Below are 15,473 nucleotides of genomic sequence, written 5' to 3'. Positions count from 1 at the left end.
TCTAGGTGGAGGAGGAGGAGGAGGAGGCTTGAGTTACTATTCATCTCAAGTTTATAAACACTTCAAAGACTTCGTATTGAATTTATATATGGTTTAGTTTATAATACAGGTTTGTGTTAAAACTGGTGTCGTGTGAACAGAGATTTGAGCAAACTTGGCTCAAAGCCAGATTTGCGTAAACCTGGCTTTGAGCCAAGTTTGCGCAAATATCGTCGTGTAGACCCGGCATTAAGGTGCGTATAGACTTTCGCTCTGCTCCGCAACCGAACGTCACTCGAGCAGAGCGATTGATGATCGACCGGGGTAGGGAGCAAGAGTGGAACGCGTGAAGAGCTAACATCTCCCCTAACGTTCATGATCGGTGCGACTGCGACGCGATGGCGGCACGATGGTGGAACGAGGGCGGAGCCTGCGCGGAGCGGGTTGGAGGCGCGTATATCTGTACGCACATTTATAATTGCAGTGAAGAAGATACGAGAACAACGTTGCCAAATTGACTCCATTTTGCCACTGAGTGTACACAGCTGTTATTCAACTCATCCCATTAAATTTAATCTGATATTAATTTTAATTCCCTTGATAAAATAATCAATTTCATGTCAAATTGATTAAATTTATCAATAAAATATATTTTTTATAATTTTATTCTAAACTTTGCTTTCATAACTGAGATCAGATTTACAAACCTGAAATGGCGGCTAATTTGAAAAGCTGTGATACACCAATATGAATTTCAAAACAATAGCAATTAAGTTATTCGGTAGGTATTCCATTCCAATTTCTTTTTAAAATAGTAGAAAAAAAGAAATCTCATCTATAATAAGATAATTTCAATGATAAATTCTGAAGTAACCTTTCAATATGATTTATGCCGGTACCATTGTAGGCCTGACCTATTCCGGTAAACTGAAGCATGGACAAAGTCTACGATGGTCTCAAAGTTATAAACTTTTCATTTCAAGAGTATAATTTGTGTTTCTCATAAGGTAATATCTAAAAATTATTTCATTCATTCAAAAATATATTTAAAATCAATTATACGACTCCTCTACTTTAGCATTTTGTTATAAAACATGGCGGTTGAGGATTGTTTGTCTACTTCTGTACAGTCACTGTCAAAAGTGAAATAAAATATTGCCATTATAACGTGGACCTCACTATAGGTGAACGAATGTTGCAACCAGTGAGTACGTATAGATAGAATGAGAGTATAGTAAGAATGTTACATTCTATACTTACTCACTGGTTGCAACGCACACAGCCGTCCGTCTCTCTGCTCACGTCTGCATGCAGACGTTTCATTTTTTTCTCCATCTGTCTGTTTGCTTCTGTGTGCATTTGCCTTATACGTCACAGGTCCAGTGGTTGCACATCTTTTAAAGACTGATAAGACGAGCGAAGCGAGCTTGCCGGCTAGTAATAACTTTACATGAAATGGTAAAAATGAAAGGGAAGTGGAAATATTGATAATCTATAATATAATAAAGGAAAGAATTGGCTTATATACGTACGGGATAGGAAATTCACGAATGACGCATCATTACGCCTGAACTACTAAACTGATTAACTTTAAATGTTGCATATTATAGATTCTTAATTTTGTCACCTGGTCATATATGTCATATATTTTTAAACTACCCGAACTGTGACAGAAAAACTGTATTATAAAAAAACAAGCCTATCCTCTTCACTAGATCAGACGGACTTCACTAATCAAACTAGAAATCAAACGAGCTCTCCGCAAAAAAGATAATTTTGGGTTATGAATAAACTATCAGTCAATGACAAACATCAAAGTCACCTCGAGTATACAATTTTTCTATCTATCGCTCGAGCACACATTTGTTATTAAATAGAGAAGATTCTACAAGCATTGTTGAAAACAAACAAACAATCTTTCTGTCAATGACAAATGACTGTTCATTGAATTATAATTTGAAACTCTAAAATCCAAATCCTAATCAATATGAGATAAAATATTTTATTATATATAAGACCCATATGAATGACAATTTACCGAGGATGGTTATAGGCCTATTTTAAATTCTTCAAGATTCCAGTACGTCAGGTTTTCAGTTAGTCCTTTGCGGAGCACGGGTTACCTAATAGTAAATAATAAAAGAGATACAGTGCACACTATATTCCTATGAAATACGAGATTCGACCTATAGTGAGGTCCACGTTATAATGACAGTATTTGTTCAACTTTGGTTTTGCTATCCTTGTATATCATTCGACAAAGCCGGTGGTACTATCCTTTTCTAGGTCCACAACGATGCCAATTATGTTTTTGACAGTGTAGAAATATAATTAATTAATGCAGAGAGTCGGCATCGCTATTCTCCTATCTTTATCCACTGCCATTATAAAGTGGACCTCACTTTAATGAGGTCCACGTTATAATGGCAGTGGATAAAGATAGCAATTTTCCCAAAATATAATAATAAAAGAAACTCCTTAAAATAGCGTTCTCTTATTTTGCACAACTTTGTATGATTACAAACGTGAACCATGTGCCATTGAAGATTCCAGTTTACAGTTTATTTATGTTTTTAATCTTCCGGTAGTTGCGCCCTACTCAATTACACAAGCAGTCGCGTGTTGTAATTTTTACAACATCCAATTTTCCAAGTGTAATGTACTCTGTTTACTGTCAAATCATATTAATAATTAATATGATTGATTACACAATAATTATTATTATGGTCTGATTTGGATAAAATTAAATTTTGGTATACAATTACAATACTTTGAAACAATGCGCAGAAACTTATATACAGTATTTAAACTTTTAAAACCCTTTATTCAGAAATTTCACTCTAAAAATTTACATAACTTTTCAACACTAACACTTCATCGAATAAAGTTCAAATTCAAGTTTCAGATTTTTTATCTTTTCAACCGTGCTTCCAAGCTGAAAAGTGATGAGGACCTTTATTCTTCAGCTCTCCAAGGTGGTGGTCTTATTTCATATATCACATGTTCATTTTTAAAAAAAATTAGAATTTGATAAATTTTTCCGTCCCACATTTCAAGTTTTATATATTTTTTTCTCTTCAACCATGTATTCTAACTCAAAAGTGTAAAGAACTTCTATATTTCTCAGCGACCTCCACCGATCCTATTGCATGATTATATTCTCTAAATCCAATTTGTATGTGTGTGCGTGAATAGGCGGGCGTGAGTGAGTAGTGATGTTAGCGAGTTCTACTGTTCTCCGAACTACCTACTAGTAATTAAAACTACAATATTATTTTGTTGTTAAATCATCGACACATCCCTGATAAATTAAACAAAGAAAGATAACGTGCTAATTGGAAGATACCATTGCATTATTCGTCCCTGGTTACATGGAATCAGTGACCATTATATCATAATCATATGTTTCTCTTCTATCATAATAATGATCATATGAAGCACAAAACTAGGAAATAGTTTTTGTTAGCGTGAGGCGTGAGGCGTCAGGCTACTTGGCTTAGTTTGATAAGCTAGCCAGTAGCCAGTAGCACTGATCTGTTTTTTTGTTTAGTCTATGCCAGTAGCCACTGTTCTCCGTTGGTTCTCGCTCTTATATCTCACTCAGAGCCGGTAAAATTTGTTTGGATACTGTCTCAAATTACTATACAGAGTGGGTGAAAAGTCCGAGAACGGCTTAATATCTCATACACAAAGGTAATTTGACGGTTGGTGTGATTGGGGATCCTACTAAAATTGAGAATGTTACTTTAATAATGTGAATATCTTCGAAACGGTTTGAGATATTGATATGCGGTTTTCATTCATTTTTTCTTGAAATTCCAAATCGAAATCATGTATCACATGACCACCTTCCTATTTACAAAAATAAGGTTGCATTCAATATGGCGGAACATATTTTTGAAATCATAGTAAAGTAGTATTTTCAATTTTAGTAGGATCCCCAATCACACCCACCGTCAAATTACCTTTGTGTATGAGATATTGAGCCATTCTCGGACTTTTCACCCACTCTGTATATTCTATAAAATTTCCCGTTGAGTAGCCTTGAACTGATCAAGGGATGCACCCAATAATCTCTTGAACGACGTTTGATTCGACGCTCTTTTAAAATAAGTGCAGTTGCACAAGCTATCTCTTCGAAATCCATCTTGAAGCTGGTGGTGAGTTCCACCTTCCACCCAGCTCACAGCTGTGGATACTTGTGAAACAATTGGAAGAAAATGTTAGACAAGAGAATCCATTCTCGGAATTGTATTGTATCGAAAAGTTGCTGAGTCCAAGAATCGACAATGTGAAGACCCAAAGCGATTTCTCCTATTTCACGGTTATTAGCAAATAAATCATTCCGGTTCGTTGCGGACGACTATTTTCAACCCGTGTGTCTGCAGCCTAAGTCGCGACAGTGCATAAGTATGATAGGGAAAGACCGTAGGACTTTTTCCATTTTTCGACCAAATTCGACTAATGATGCATGATTTTGGACCGCCTTGACGAGCCGAGAAGAATTAAGTGTAGTATGATGAAATCTGAGCATTGTGTCAAAAATTATGTGTTTGAAATTTTTATCCTTGAGGTGTCCTTAACCGCGCCTCTCCACTAGGAAATACTGAAATGAAGTGGACCTGACGGGTGATTCTCAAAGAACATAGTCTTATGAACTTATTTCATTGTGCGAAATATCAATGTGAGGACAATGTAATTGGTGATGATGGTTGAAGCTGAAAATTAGGTGTTTTTCACAATACAAGGAGCATTGTTGTCAGGTGTACCTGGAAATCTAAATGAGGTAGAGCGATCTACCTGATCTCAGATTGTAGAGCACAAAAATACACCCAGAGGGATTTTGAATTACAGATCTTAATTGTAACAATCGGATGATATTGTTGATCAAAAACTAAAATTCATCAAAATTGATTTTTTCTTCAAATTTCACTCATTTTTGAAAAATCATAACTCAGTACTCATTGAAGAAAGAGAGTTCCGAATGATCTCATTTTATTCGAAATTTTATAATCTAAAAAAAAGGCAAGAGCAACATTTTCTGTCCGATCACGAGATTTGGCTGAAATAGCTAAAAACTGGAAAATGAGCCGAAAATACGAGGTTTTGGGCCACACTGTATCTAGCACATGGAAATTTTGCATGAAGAAATTGGTTCTGGAGTTCTCTAATGTACCCAAATAATATATTAAAAAATCAGAACTACAATATATATTGCAAGCACACCCCCTTTTTATGTCTATATTAACTGGACTACTACGGTACCGGTAGTCATCATATTTTTATATTATAAAAAAGTGACAAAGCAGATGGAAACCAACAGTGAAGAATTTTTTTATAGTGAAGCAAATAAATGTCCACGTCAAATATATAACTTAGTCATAATATCATATGATACTTTAATTTATATAAAAATGCGGTATGTTGTTTCCAGCTTATAAGTTTCAAAATGTTGGTATATTTCAATTTAGTATCCAGTTTAAGTTCTTGTAGTTTTAAATAAGCCAAACTATTCTTCCCGTTTGTTTTTCTTTTCTTGATAAAATCAGTTCCCTACAAGTCAGGCTGTGGAACAAGCAGAAGTTGAGAGTGAATAATATTCTCAAAGAATTCTAATTGAGAAATAATGGATTTTATACAAAAACTCTTCAAAGAGTTTGACGTCTAAAAACAGTGTAATCTTCTAAGTACCTAGCTAATATTTGTCATCAACTGCTATTAATATTTATAAAATGAAGACTAGTTAAAGTAATTTAATTGAACATTATATAATTGAAGAAATATGATACATGATAATGAATCTTATTTTCAACCAGAAAGACACCATAAGGTGCCATATAGGTACAGCTGATGGAAGCTTCAAGAGATACATTTTATTCATTATTTTGCTTGATCTGTTTTCAGTTTTGTGTAGGCAAGCACATAATAAAGAGTACAGAATAATGATAGTGAAAAATAGCTGATTCTATGCTGAAACTAGAATACCAAGTAATGGTACATACTGGAATTTTACAAAACGAATTAAATCCAGGAAATAGTCATTTTTGTCAAGAGTAGAATTTTTAAATGCCTGGAAAAGCATTCTATTTTTATTTTATACTCACTGATTCTTTTTAAAATTCAATGCAATTTGTTATATTTCAAAGCTACCAACTACCATCTGACCATTTTACTTCTGGGGTGTCATAATCGTTTTTTGCTTCTGAGAAATAATTACGTTTTTGGAGATAGTCACTTTTGTAAAGAAACTCTACAATTAGGCTACTAAGTAGCCTACAAATAAATTCAGGTATCAATGATAAATAACAAACAGTTCCAGTAATAGTTACCGGTTACCTCTTATAGAGATCACAGAAATAATAATATTTCTTTACTTCATGTCTCTATACATCCTTCTGAATGGAAAGATGGCGTTGCTTGTCAGGACTTGAGACGTCATCACGCCAATCGCAAAATGATCCAATGCAAACAATAGTTCAACAATATTTTTACAAAACTATTACTTTTCGCACTGTACCCTCAATTTCTAACTTGAAATGAGCACAACTACTACATCAATACCAAGAATAAACAAAACATTCCCTGTAGATTATTTACGAGAATATTATTTGATGTCTTTGTCTTATAACTCTGCAAAAACCATGATGGGTAACACAATTGCATAGGTACTTTACCTTATTTCACTATGATCTCGTTCTTGCTGCCAAAACTTCTCCCTGCAGCTCCTGGCCGATTCAACTCGACACATTAATCACAACCGCCGATATTTATTGCAATTTCTAGGGCATTTATGCACAATATTTTGTGCATAAATTACATTACAAGTGTACTTCACAACCTAAACTTAATGGCGAATGGCGACTGGACTGTCACCCATAAAGCCAGACTGGTCACGTGGTCAGTGGTCACTGGTTGGTAACTTGCTGAAATGAAATGCTGCTTGATCCTTGCTGAGTCTGGGTGCTTGCTGGCGTAGTGCATTATGGGTATCCCCTCCCATTCGCCACCACCTTAGACCAGTTATAGAATAGATACGCTGGGATGTCTAGCCTCTGAAGCCAACATTTACTGCCATATCTCAAAATCGTGACGTCATCATCGGATAGAAAACTTTCAGATTGTGTCTATTTCAGGAGGATGTAAATTTTTATTCATTAAAATGGTAAACTCCAGCTGCGCTCCCTCTGAAATAGACACAATCTGCTATGGAAAACAATGTAAACAAACTCTACAGAAAAGTTTTCTATCTGATGCTGACGTCACGATTTGGAGATATGGCAGTAGATGTTGGCTTCATCGACTTACAGTATGAATATACAACTGGCCGTGTCTATTCTATAGCTGGTCTAAGACCACCACCAACAAAAGTTGGACCAAAGTAGACATACAGTATGGAAACTTGGCTAGTACCCTGGCGCAAAAATCCGCCATCTTGTTAGAAAGTTCCGCATTGTAATAGTATTAAGGCACTATAACGACGGTTTTTACAGTGCCCTAATAGTTTAGATGGAAGGTTCGGATCACTTTACTGATCCGGTTCAATAATTGATCAATATTATATTGATCTCGTTCACTGATGCGAGTCAATCAGAAGACCAGGATTGGAACTTCCTAAGGTCACGTGAAGTGTCTATAGTGAGGTCCACGTTATAATGTCAGTGGATACAGATAGAAGAACAGCGTTGTCTGTTCTCTGCCTTAATTAATTATATTTATACATTGTCAAAAACAGATTTGGCATCATTGCGGAACTAGTAAAAGATAGTACTACCTGCTTTGTCGATTGGTAGACAAGGATAGCAACATCAAAGTTTATCAAATACTGTCATTATAACGTGGACCTCACTATAGTATTTGCGCCATGTAAAAAGCATTGGTTGGATAGGCGTTTGATTGGCAGTTTCCATTCTGTACCTATTCTGTGGTTGGACTTTGTTCAACTTCTTGGATCTTCTTCACTTTTAAACGCGTTACCAACCTAGGAAAGTAAAATTTCTTTCTTGTCGCGAAACATTCTTTAGCTGGTTTTCGAAGTGTACGGAGAGTCGCTTACAGTAGAATAATATTATAAAAATATACCACTCCGCCACACAAGAATAGTCAAACAACAGACTATGAGACTATATCAAAAGAGCGCATTTTCACTTCTCTGTAGATGTGATACTGCTGAATTGACACTGACTTGTTGCAATACAGTATTGAAATTTTCAACCTTTAAGCTGGAAACTGCTATAACAATGAGAGGAAAACTTGAAATAGTGAAAATATACATCAAATAAAAGATAATTTATTGATCTACAAACCTGAAATAAGAATTAATTTTTAAGTGAATTGTTGGAGAGTAATAATTCCTGACTGAGCAAAAATTGAATAAAATTATTTCAACAATTTATTTCACATTTTCAAGGGTGAATATCTCGAAAACTATTACAAATATCGCAAAATTCCGCTGAACTAAAAGTGTAGGAAATTCATCAAGCTTCATTTTTGAATAGTTACCGTAGTCATGTCGATTGAATAGATTGTTCCCAAGATATAGTTGAATAAGAAAAAAAGAAAAATTTCAAACCGGCCTTAACAACCCTTCAACACATGGGCTACTTCTGATATGTTTTCCCAACTATAGTCCCAACAAAGCCGCTAAGTCAAAAATTGTGTTCAAAACATTCCCTCCATGCAATTTCAATCGATCTATTGTTGCAAAACTGGAGATTTCACACTCAACACTGTAACAGTCGTAGGAGAATGCGTAAATGTGTGGAATTATACATCAATTGAATAATTGAATTGAAAGAGAATTTGATGCGTCATAAGCTTATAATCAGCAAATTAAAGATCTCTCCGATTTTTTAGAAAGTTATAAGAAGAGAACTAGCAAAAAATTAGAGGCAAACTAGTTTTTTGAAAACTGTCACACTTTCAAGAGCAAATGGATTTCTTGATAACTTTAGCCCAGTGAATAAAGAAATTGATGCGCAACAAATTAGGGGAAAGTTGAATTTTTGCAGGGTGTTAGTATACATAAGGGCACGCCACACCAAGCTCGCTACCGCGGCGGTAGCGAAGTTTTAAAAATCGCTAGCCATGTATTCAGGTTGATCGCGCCACACCGAGTTCGCTACCGCGGCGGTAGTACGGCGCACTACCACCTACGACCGCCTGCTAGGCGATTCAACAAAAGTTCGCTGAGAGGTAGTACCACAGAATAAGTACAGAATGGAAACTTGTAATAAATCGCCTATCTAACCAATGCTTTTTACATGACCCCAATACTAAACACGTCACGTGGCTTTGGGAAGTTCCAATCCTGGTCTTCTGATTGGCTCGTAGCAGTGAACGAGATCAATTGATCCGGATCATTAAAGTGATCCGAACCTACCATCAATACTATTACAATGCGGCGCTTCCTAACAAGATGGCGGATTTTAGCGTCAGGGTTCTAGCCAAGTTTCCGTACTGTATGTATACTGTGGTAGTACGGCGGACAAAGCGAGCTCAGTGTGGCGCGCTCAACCTGAATACATGGCAGGCGATTCGAAGAGGTAGCGCATGCGCACAGAGTGATGACTCATTCGGCGTTCCTCCTTGCAACACAACGCAACTAGTACGTCTCACTCCCCCCCCCCCCCACTACTAGACTCACTACTCGGAGACTACCGCTAGCGGACGTTTTTCGGTGTGGCGTGCTCAGCCGAGAAAACTACCACCAGCGGTACTACCTCGGCGGACGTGCATGTCGCTGGCCCGGCTATGGTCGAATTTCAACATACTAACCATGTCAATATTTAGTACCTATTTCGTACTATTTAGTACCTCCAATGAAAAAATTTGTACCTCACCCCTAACTGAGTTATTGATTTTTCTAAAGTGCCGGGCCAGAGACATGGTTGCCCGGCTATCTTCAAATTTGAACTCAAGCTGTGCACCAATATTTAGTACCTATTTAGTACTATTTAGTACCTCCAATGAAAAAATTTGTACCTTAAAGGTGGCGGAAATACAGCATGAAAATAGTTAGGGTCAATGACCTCTCAGCCCGGCTATGTCTGAATTTCACCAATCTAACTATGCCAATATTTAGTTCCAATTTAGTACTATTTAGTACCTACAATGAAATTTTTTTTATCTCAAAGGTTACAGAGTTATTGCATGAAAATAGTTAGGGTCAATGACCTCTCAGCCCGGCTATGTCTGAATTTCATCAATCCAATTATGCCATTAAATAGTACCTATTTCGTACTATTTGGTACCTTCAATAAAAAAAATTTCACCTCAAAGGTAACAGAGGAAATACAGCATGAAAATAGTTAGGGTCAATGACCTCTCAGCCCGGCTATGTCTGAATTTCACCAATCTAACTATGCCAATATTTAGTTCCAATTTAGTACTATTTAGTACCTACAATGAAATTTTTTTTATCTCAAAGGTTACAGAGTTATTGCATGAAAATAGTTAGGGTCAATGACCTCTCAGCCCGGCTATGTCTGAATTTCATCAATCCAATTATGCCATTAAATAGTACCTATTTCGTACTATTTGGTACCTTCAATAAAAAAAATTTCACCTCAAAGGTAACAGAGGAAATACAGCATGAAAATAGTTAGGGTCAATGACCTCTCAGCCGGCTATGTCTGAATTTCACCAATCTAACTATGCCAATATTTAGTTCCAATTTAGTACTATTTAGTACCTACAATGAAATTTTTTTTATCTCAAATGTTACAGAGTTATTGCATGAAAATAGTTAGGGTCAATGACCTCTCAGCCCGGCTATGTCTGAATTTCATCAATCCAATTATGCCATTAAATAGTACCTATTTCGTACTATTTAGTACCAACAATAAAAATTTTCTTTTCTCAAAGGTTAAAGAGTTATTGCATGTCAATAACAAGGGTCAATGACCTCTGCCCATGGGCATGTCACTGGCCCGGCTATGTCTGAATTTCAACAAAATAATTATGCCAATATTTAGCACCTATTTCGTACTATTTAGTAGCGGCGCGACGCGACGCGGCGCGGTGCGGCTATGTCTGAATTTCAACAAACTAATGATGCCAATATTTGGTATCCATTTTTTACCATTATTAAAAACATTTGCACCTTCAAGTAGAGCGTGCACTACGAAGGTGGAGCGGCGCGACGCGGCGCGGCTATGTATGAATTTCAACAAACTAATGAAGCCAATATCTAGTATCCATTTTTTACTATTTATTACCATTATTAAAAATATTTGTACCTTAAAGTAGAACGTGCACTAGGTCGGTGGAGTGGCACGGAGAATTTTTGATCTCGAATTAAATACATATGATCAAGTGTACCTCCATGCACTTGGACCGCGGCGCGGATCCAGAAGAGTCTCTGAACTTGACGAGGAACGGCGTCTTGCCGCGCTGCGATCGTAGTGCACGGACCTTCCATCCTCTCTCTTGCGCGCCCCACCTCGCCGCTCCACCGACCGAAATGGTAGAGGTATTTCCACAAGTATAAAATTGGGCATACACAATAGTAGATTGGAAAACTAAAAAATTGAAACTTTTCATTTTATTGACATCACACTTATATCTCAATAATTCACCACCTATTTTATTGCATCATGAACATTTTTCAAATGTAGAATTGTTGAAATGAGTACATTGACAAGAAAGATACGTTTTGGCACTTATAGGAACTATAATGAGGAATTTCTCAGTTACTATACATGGAATATAATAGTATTCACAATTTTTATAGGAGTATAATTTCTCATAATTGAAGATTAGAATTCATTCAGAGTCTTCTATAAACCATATATTTCTTAAAACAACTGATAAAGTATTTGACAGTGCGGTAGAAAACATATTTTAAAAAATTGATCATTACTCAGTTAGGTACTTTACATTAAGGAGTAATTTTAAAACAGTCAAAAAAATCAACTATATAAACAATAACAATTAACTATAAAAATTAAAAGATTTATTGAGTAATAAAAAATGGGATAGTATTTATGAAAATCTATCCAATGATGTTAACGATTTGCTAAAAATATTCTTTTCGGTTTTGACTTAGTGTATAGAAAATTCTAGTCAGGAAATAAAAATACCACACAGATATAAACCTTTGAAGCCATGTAATACTTCTGGATTAATAGAATCAATGAGAACTACAGATAAATTAGGCTATATAAGAGATCAATAGAAGAACCTTTCAACACAAAACTGAAACATGATCTTGAAACATATAAAAATTTATTAAAAAGATTGATTCATGAAACAAAAACAAACTATTATCGATCAAAAATAGAGGAATTTAGGAGTGATAAACGTAAACTATGGAATTACATAAATGAAATCATTCAATTAAAATGATGAACCAGAAATAGATTCAGCTGAATAATTAGATAGATATTTTTGCAAGTTGGTAAAAACTTGGCTGCTCAAATTGAAAAAAATATCACTACAACAGATTTCACATATAAGAGAACCGATGAATTAAATGCATATTTTCTCTCAGTCCCGTAAGTCCACCGGAGGTGGTAGAAACTATAAAAACTCTGAAAAATAACTCTTGTCCGGGTCCTGATAATATTCATAATAGAACACTGAAGCAGATATCAGATCTAATAGCTGAACCCCTCTCTTACATTTTAAATAAATGTTTTGAAACAGCTGTATTTCCTGATTCATTTAAAATAGCTAACATCAAACCGTTTCCTGAAAAAGTTGATAAAAATAATCCAAGTAACTATAGACCTAATAAGCTTAATTGGCAACATTGCCAAAATATTGCAAAAATTATTTAAAATACGAATAATGAAGTTCACACAAAATAATAACATTATTAATGTAACCAATATGGTTCCCTTTCTAATAAAAGTACTGAGGATGCGCAAGTATATTTTGTAAACAATGTAACAGATATGTTAAATTCCAAGAAAAAACCACTTGCAGTCTTCATGGATTTATACAAGGCTTACGATACCATACCACATGATAAAATTTGCAACAGATTGGAGAAGTATGGTTTTAGAGGTCATTCATTAAAATTCATAAGAAGTTACTTGTAAGGTAGATCCCAAATTTTAAAATAAAAGTATAGAGAAACTGTCATTTTAAGGCCTGCCCCAGGTAACTGTACTGTACTTTCACCAATTTTTTTTTCATACTTTATGTAAATAATTTGCTAAAATATGTGAGATTTCCATCTTTTGCTGATGATTCAGTTATTATATTCTCAGAAAATAATTGGAATGATATTGTCATTGTTGCAGAGCATGATATGACTATTGTGAAGAATTGGATGGACTCTAATGCTTTGAGTTGAAATTTAGAAAAAAAATACATAGCTTTTACAGCAAATAGAGAGGGTAAACCTGACAACCAATACAAGTTACAACTATTCAAACTGTTCTTCAATCAACCAACCAAACATTGATAGATGCTCTTGTCCTGTTATTAATAGGAAATCAACCTCAAATATCTTGGTATATGCGGGTCGATGAGTGTCTCAAATGGGACATCAATGTTAACTTACTATGTAAAAGACTAGAATACCAATCATTTAAATTTAAAAATCTGAAAAATGTGCTATCTTCCTCAGAATGCAAATATGTATATACGGCACTAGTAGGGTCCCTAATGCGACATGGTTTTGTGGGACTTTCAATACCCATTTTATAAACCTTTTACCAATAAAAAAATTCATCATGTCAATTTTAAATAAACCTAGAACTTATGATACTAAGATTTTGTTCAGTGAATTTGATGTTAAAACTATACGACAGTTATATCTTAGTTTCATAACAAATTACAGTTTCAAATACGAGCATAATTTCCCTCTACCCGATGGCAAATTATAATCTTAGACCTAATTCAAAAAGAAAATATGAAATATATAATACTATCTCAACTATTTTTCGAAGGCAACTTTACTAGATTAGCAGTAAATTCGTGAATATACTAGAAAGTGAATTTCCACTTAATAATTTCCGAAGTAATAAACACAGAAAAAGAGCCATAGAGGCATGGCTGAACTTAAGTTATTTCCAATCGTTGACTTTCATATAATAATCAATTTCATGTTATAAATTACATGTTCAAACACTACATACTCTAAAGAGTATGTAGTGTTCAAAATTAAGAGTTAATTTTCATGTATGTATCTTAGTTTAAGTGAAGTAGCATATACCGGTACTTATATTTATTTTTTGTGAAGCTTTTTTGCATATTTTGTTTTTGGCAAATAGAATTCATTCATTCATTCATTTTTTCTCATAAATAAAATTGGGCCTACATTATACTTGATCATAAAACTTGAAAATTGAACTTTTCATTTTATTCACATCACACTTAAATCACTAATTAATTCACAAGCTAAACCAGTCAGCAATAAATATCAGTAGCCTACGCCAGTTAGCAACATATCTGCAACATACATATCAGAACAATTTTATCAGTTCACGATCAAATATTTCATTAAAATACATTTCAAGTGACTAATTACAATTAATTTCATTCAATCAAGAATATTACTGTTGACAGGCCTATCAATCAACAGAATTTCTGGGATCATTGCTAAAGAAATCTATGAATGGACTCGAGAAATTTAAATTATTTTGACTTAATAGTCTATAGTGTTTCCAATTCATGTTATTATTCATCATATTTTTTAGAGTTATAGTGTGGGGGAATTCATAATCAATCGTCTACTTTATTTTTCGTTGTATTCTTCAGAGCATTATCTCCCCATTCAATTTTTGTAATTTACAGCAAATAAATTCAATTGATTTAAATTTATCCGTCCACATAAAGACAGAATTAAGTCCCATTGATAATTGTTCACTGGCATAGAAAAGTATTTTAGACACATTAGTGAAGTATTTTATATACGAATCTGTAATCCAATAATTGCATAGATTTATTTTTTGAGGGTATGGATCATTCATCACTAGGTATAAACTTAACATGATAGCCCAATGAATGATAAACTCGACCGATGAAGATGGAAGAATATTATCAATACCTAATATTGTACAGAGTGGGTGGAATGTATGAGAACGGCTTAATATCTCATACACAAAGGTCATTTGACGGTGAGTGCGATTGAGGATCCTACTCAAATTTAAAATAGTATTCTACTGTGACTTTAAAAATCTGACTTTAAAAATGATTTTCCACTATTATTTAAATTCAATTATAAAAGTTTGATAACAATAAATTGATTCTAATCACATTTAATATACCGATTATATGTTGTCCACTATCAGGTCAATAAATCCCTTTACTTATGAATTCTTTTTGTGAGTAACTTTCAAAAGGAAGTGGAAGTGTAAGAACTATTTTTTACAGGGAACCCCGCTTGGCAACTGAAGGAGGTCACGCACCGCTTGTGCGTGCGTGTGAGGGTTTGTCAACTTTCAGTGGCTTGCAAACGAGAAATTCCTTAACTAGATTCCATTAAAAACCGTACAAATGTGTCGATTGTTATAGAGAAATTGATTTCAACAGAACTCATAAAA

The 15,473-nt window shown here is 34.7% G+C and overlaps 1 long non-coding RNA gene across 1 annotated transcript in view; it reads right to left on the bottom strand.

Annotated features, from left to right (window-relative positions):
• Positions 1–6,888, bottom strand: part of LOC111062096 — a 25,700-nt gene extending 18,812 nt beyond the window's left edge. Inside the window, exon 1 of the long non-coding RNA XR_005573205.1 lies at positions 6,654–6,888. This is a non-coding gene — a long non-coding RNA (uncharacterized LOC111062096). The remainder of the gene's footprint in view (positions 1–6,653) is intronic.
• Positions 6,889–15,473: the final 8,585 nt, after the last annotated feature.

The sequence above is a fragment of the Nilaparvata lugens genome, chromosome X (assembly GCF_014356525.2).
Source record: "Nilaparvata lugens isolate BPH chromosome X, ASM1435652v1, whole genome shotgun sequence".
Taxonomy (NCBI): Eukaryota; Metazoa; Arthropoda; class Insecta; order Hemiptera; family Delphacidae; genus Nilaparvata; species Nilaparvata lugens.
The sequence above is the reverse complement of the archived record's forward strand: the minus strand, read 5'-3'. Positions and strand labels throughout refer to the sequence as shown.